Raw genomic sequence first — 6,000 nt, forward strand, 5'->3', positions numbered from 1 at the left:
GACACATGAAAAAATGCTCCACGTCACTTGTCATCAGAGAACTGCAAATCAAAACCACAAGGAGCTAACACCTTACACCAGTCAGAATGGCTAAAATTAATAAGACAAGAAACAGCAAATGCTGGGGAGAATACAGAGAAAGAGGAACACTCTTACACTGTTGGTGGGAACGCAAGCTGGCGCAGCCACTCTGGAAAACAGTACGGAGGTTCCTCGAGAAGCTGAAAATAGAGCTACCCTACGACCCAGCGATCACACTACCAGGTATTCACCCCAAACATACAAATGTAGGGATCTGAAGAGGCACATGCACCCCAATGTTCATAGCAGCAACGTCCACAACAGCAATGTGGAAAGAGCCGAGATGTCTATTGACAGATGAATAGATAAAGAAGATGTGAGAGGCGCGCGCACGCACGCTCGCACGCACGCAGTGGACTATTACTCAGCCATCAGAGAGGATGGATACTTACATGTACATCAGTGTAGATGAACTGGAGGGTATTGTGCCAAGTGAAATAAGTCACCCAGAGGAAGACAATTATCATATGGTTCCACTCGTATGTGGAATATAAGAAAGAGCACAGAAGATCAGAGGGAAAAGGAGGGAAAACTGAATGGGAAGTCATCAGAGAGGGAGGAAAACCATGACAGACTCTTAACTATAGGAAACAAAGTTGAGGGTTGCGGGAGGGGAGGTGGGGGGACACAGTAACTGGGTGATGGGCATGAAGGAGGGCATGGGATGTGATGAGCACTGGGTGTTATACACAACTTTGGAATTACTGAATCCTACATCTGAAACTAATGATGTACTATATGTTGGCTAATTGAATTCAAATTTTTAAAATATAGAAAAATGATATAACTAGGAAATCTTCATTTTTTTAACTCCCAGTGAAATAAACCTTTGCGACAATGATTATGAAAGAATGTTAAAACAATATGTAGGGGTGCCTAGGTGGCTCAGTTGGTTGGGCCACTGGCTTTGCTTTGGGTCATGATCCCGGAGTCCCCGGATGGGGTCCCACATCGGGCTCCCAGCTCCACAAGGAGTCTGCTTCTCCTTCTGACCTTCTTCCCTGTCATGCTCTCTCTCACGCACTCTCTCTCGAATAAATAAGTAAAATCTTTAAAAAATATATGTTAAAAGTTGTTAGGGGCCAGGATATTCACATAGTACCAGATTATGTCACTTTACAGGTCACTTATTAATTTCAAGGGGAAAATATACCATTATTAGAATTGCTATAATAAAGTCACTATGACCAACTATCTTTCCCAGTGACACAACCTTTACCAAGTTATCAAATAACATCACTAATACCTCCAATGCCAATACCATAGGATTTACTGAAGCCTTCTCTTTTTCCAGTTCCACCAGTGAGAAAACTGGTTCCCACTAGCCTCAGAATATTAACTTATATTTGTTCAGCCCTCAGTATGCAGCCCACTTCCTGACCCCACCAGGCTGCCTTCTCGGTTGGCCGTGGCAGGCTGCCCTGTCCTGCCACCTGGACCTGTGCCAAGCTAGCTTTCCAGTCAGATCCAGATGAGAACCATTCGCACTAATATTTATGGGCTTGAGTCTCTAGACCAGTGGCTCACTACCATGAGACACTGGACATATGGAGACACTTTTAGTTGTCACAACTATGGGGAGACTACTGGCATCTGGACAATAAAGGCCAAGGGTGCTGTTGAACATTCCAGAGTGCACAGGACACAGCTGTGCAACAGGGGTGGTCTGGCTCACAAAGTCAAAAGCGCCAAGACTGAGAACGGAATACATCAGATTAAGATGATACAGTACTACGCACATCATCTTTCCAAGTCTTGCTGACTTAAGAAGTTTCATTCGAGGACATCTACGGAGCATGGACTTAAGGAAAGTTGGCTTTCCCACCCTTCTCTGTTGCCTAGTACGCAAGCAGAAGGGGACGCCTATGCCCACCACAGGACCAGAACCCATGACTCTGGGATTAAGAGTCTCATGCTCTACTGACTGCGCTAGCTGGGCACATGACTCTGCCATTTCTACTCACAGAAGAGTGTAAATACCGTGGGTACGACCACCGGGATCGAGCTGGGGCACCAGGAGTCTTGGTCAAAGAAGAAACACACACAGTGGAGCAGGATTTGCCCCAGGTCTCCTGGCCAGCAGGTGGCTCCGGGACTGTGCCAGCCAGGGTCCTGAGGCAGGGGCTCAACCACAAAACCCACCCAGCAGTAATGCACCCGCCCTCCCCCCAAGCCAAGAACTCCTGTCCTCCCATAAGTTGTAGGTCCCAAAGGTGTTCCAGCATACCCAAAGCCACTGGCCTCAGAGTCATCCATTCACTCATTGGACACCTACGGTAAGTATCTACTGACGACACAGCAGTTAACAAAATTCATTTTTCAAAACAGAAACAACAGAACTCCAGGCAGAAAATTACTCACAGTCCTAAGCCAGATCAAGTCAACATTATCACTGGCCCATGACACCTCGATTCTCTCCAGGCACCCATTCAGCTCTGACCTTCACCTCTCCCAGGTACGTCTGCCCTCCACATTCTCTGTTTACCTCTTGAGCTGCACACTTGGCATTTTGCTAGTCTCCATCTTCTCCCCTTCCCTGCGTGGCCCTGAGCATTCACAGCGTTTTACACCCGTTTCTTTTCTGGGCACTTGTGCAAAATCAGCTGGGGTTTGGGAGTTACTGTTTGTTTTCTTTTTCTTTTTTTTTCTTTTTAAGATTTTATTTATTTATTTGACAGAGAGAAATCACAAGTAGGCAGAGAGGCAGGCAGAGAGAAAGAGGAGGAGGCAGGCTCCCCGCTGAGTGGAGAGCCCCATGTGGGTCTCCATCCCAGGACCCTGAGATCATGATCTGAGCCGAAGGCAGAGGCTCAACCCACTGAGCCACCCAGGCGCCCTACGGTTTGTTTTAGAAAAAGTGGATCACATGCCTCTCACCGTGGCGTATTCCAGGTTAATAGAGACAGACCGAGGTTCTTTTCGAGGTTGAACAACACAATACTTAGCCAATTAAGCTTGCACACACATCAGTACTAAGACACACTCACACAGGCGTGGAGTGGATGTAGGCGTACATTGTTCTTTCCCTTGCCATTAGATACAAGACAATTCTCTTTGCCTTGTGACTGGATAGAAGAGTAAAACCTCACACTGTTACTTCAAGGTTGGTGGAAGCTTGAGTTCCACACGCGCTTAGGCTGTACTTCTTGTAATGTAAAACTTGCAACACACACCTAAAGGATAGGGCAGCCCTACTACCCCAGGTGGGACTCGAACCCACAATCCCTGGCTTAGGAGGCCAGTGCCTTATCCATTAGGCCACTGGGGCACCTGCCAAACCACTTGCTCTGACTAGAAAGAGTTCCAGAGATTGGTTTGGGCAATTACTCAAAACCTGTCTGAGTTTCCGACGTGTTCCAACGTGCATTCAGGCCTTCAAGAACAGTCGAAACTGACGCCCCCTCCCCCACGGAGCTCGGGTGCGGATGGCGCAGTCGCCCTCCCCTGCCTGCGTTCCTGCGGCTCCTCGCACACCAGCTTGGCGGAGCCTGGCTTGGCTCTTCTGTTTCCTCCAGAAGGAGTCCCACGCTCAGAAATGCACTGGATTCTCCCTTGAATGAATGGATTCAGAGAGCAGTAGGGGACTCGGGCTGGATCGGGCGGTAGGGCATCCAGCCTGGCCACCCGGCTGTGTGGTTGAAAAGCATCCAGCCCTCTCCAGGCCCAGCTTGACCAATGACCCTGCAGAGCGCCGGGCTGGGAGGAAGACGGTGCGGCACCGCCACAGCGCGCAGTGGGGAGACGACCCCTCCAGACCTTCCGAGGCTCACCCTCAGGTCAAAGTCGGAGCCTCCTGAGCCGCGCGGCCCGGGGCGGGATGCCCCAACTCCAGCCTTGGCCAATGTCCAGGAGACGGAGGGAGCCTGGAGGATTCTACCCTGGACCTCGCCTTTCCAGAGCCCCAGACCAAACCCCTTCCCTCGGGGCGGTCTGAAGCCAAAGGCTGGAGTATCCAGGACACACCCCCTGCAATTTTCCTTGAAATTCACGGTATTCGCTGGGGTTTGTAATTTATCCAATGGTAAAAAAATAAATAAATAAAATAAAATAAAATAAAATCAATCAACCAACCAACCAATTAGCAAAATCGGAAGCCTCTTAAGATTCTCTCCCCATTCCCCTAAGAATTCCTGGGACCTCAGAGCCTCCGCTTGCCACATCTCCAAATTCATCCTTTATCATTCATGCAACAGGATTACCTAACGTACAGTCCATATTCGAATTTCCTCCAATAACGCCCTTTATGGCCAAAAAAAAAATTAAATTTAATTAAATTTAAAAGGCCGGAGCCAAATCGGAGAGCACACCGCATTAGTTGAGGTGTCTTCTAATGTCCTTTGTGTCGCCTGTCCTGGCAATCTGACCACAGGCCCAGAAGAGGAAGCGGCAGGCAAGGGCCCTGAGACTTCAGAGGGCAGGGCCTGGGAGGGAGGGGACAGCCACTGAGAGAAACTAGGACGCTGTAGACATGGGGTCCTTGGGTGGGTGGGTGGGGGCTCACCCTTCCGGTGCAGAGGTCTCTGAACAGGCTTGCCTCTTACTTAAAATTATTTGCATTTTAGCAGAATATGGGATAAGGAGGAGCCGGGATGCAACAAGCTTTCCAGAGGAGCGGGCGGCCCATGGGGGTGGGACTGGTGTATTTCTGTGCAGCTTTCCGGATTCAAGGGGGAACTGGGGAGCAGGTCCTGGGATCTGCCTTCATCTCGCCCTCTTGCGGAAATTGGCAAATGCCCTCGGTGTTGCCGCATCTTGGCAGCCTGGGGATCCACGCAGCCCTTTGCCTTTCCACCTTCGTTTAAATGCGGCCAGGAATTTTTTTTCCTCTCCCGAAAGCGCTTCGCCACTTTGAAGTGCGCTTGTTTGTTTTAAACAGCCAACATTTTCCGTTGTTTTTAGCTAAAAGTTTGATCCCCCAAATCCTGCCCATTCGTGTTACTGGAAACCGCGAGTCTCTCCTGGAATGTTTTCCTTGGTAGTAATTCCCTTACAGCTGTTAACAATTTTTTCAAACCAATAAATAAAGTTTTAAAAAGAAAAGAAAAACTTTAGGACCGAGATGGTGGCCCGGGGGAATCTCCCCCGAGGACGTTGGGCCCTGGCGCATGGTTGCCCGGAAAGTGGGGACCCTGCGCCCTTTATGGAAAGCAGCTCTCAAGGACTGAAACTCTTTAGGGGTCAAAGTCAAACCCTACCTGGACCTCCAATCTCCTGGACCTCACAGCCTGACGCTGGAAGAGGGGCACAGGACCCCAGTCCTGACCGCACTCAGTCCCCAGGCAGGAGCAGGGCAGGCCTGGGAGCGCCCAGGTGAGGGAGACGAGAAAACGCAGGGAGGAGGTGGGGAAAGAAAAGGGAAGAGGTGAGGAGGGCCCAGGCGCCTCCTCAAAGCGCGTCACCCTTCCTTCCCCCCTCAGTAGTGCTGGCGTACAAATTCCCGGGTGCTCAGCGGGGGCCGCTGAGTGCCTCCGGGGGATGGCGGGACTGGAATCTTCAAAGGGGTAAAGGGGGGGAGCGATGCTTCTCTCTGTAGTCCAAGCCGGCCTTGGACTACACCTGACGCAGCCCGGGGAGGAGCTTCCTGACCCGAGATGCTGCACCTCTGGAGCCTAGGACTCCAATTTAAAGATTTTTAAGGCGCCCGGAATGAGCTGGAGGATTTTAAAGCTTTTCTTCTAATCTTCTCTTGCCCGGTCCCATTTCGTCCTCGCCCGAAGGCTGAGGTCTGCCGACAGTTGCTCAACCCTCTAAAAGGACGATTTTGTGCCAAAAAAGATCAGGAGGGCTCGTCCGGGATTTGAACCCGGGACCTCTCGCACCCTAAGCGAGAATCATACCCCTAGACCAACGAGCCACGGGACAAACCTTCTCCGGCTCTCCTTATGACTTCGTGGCGACCCAAGAGTGGCAGCGAGCGGG

This window comes from Martes martes (assembly GCF_963455335.1).
Source record: "Martes martes genome assembly, chromosome: 18".
Taxonomy (NCBI): domain Eukaryota; kingdom Metazoa; phylum Chordata; class Mammalia; order Carnivora; family Mustelidae; genus Martes; species Martes martes.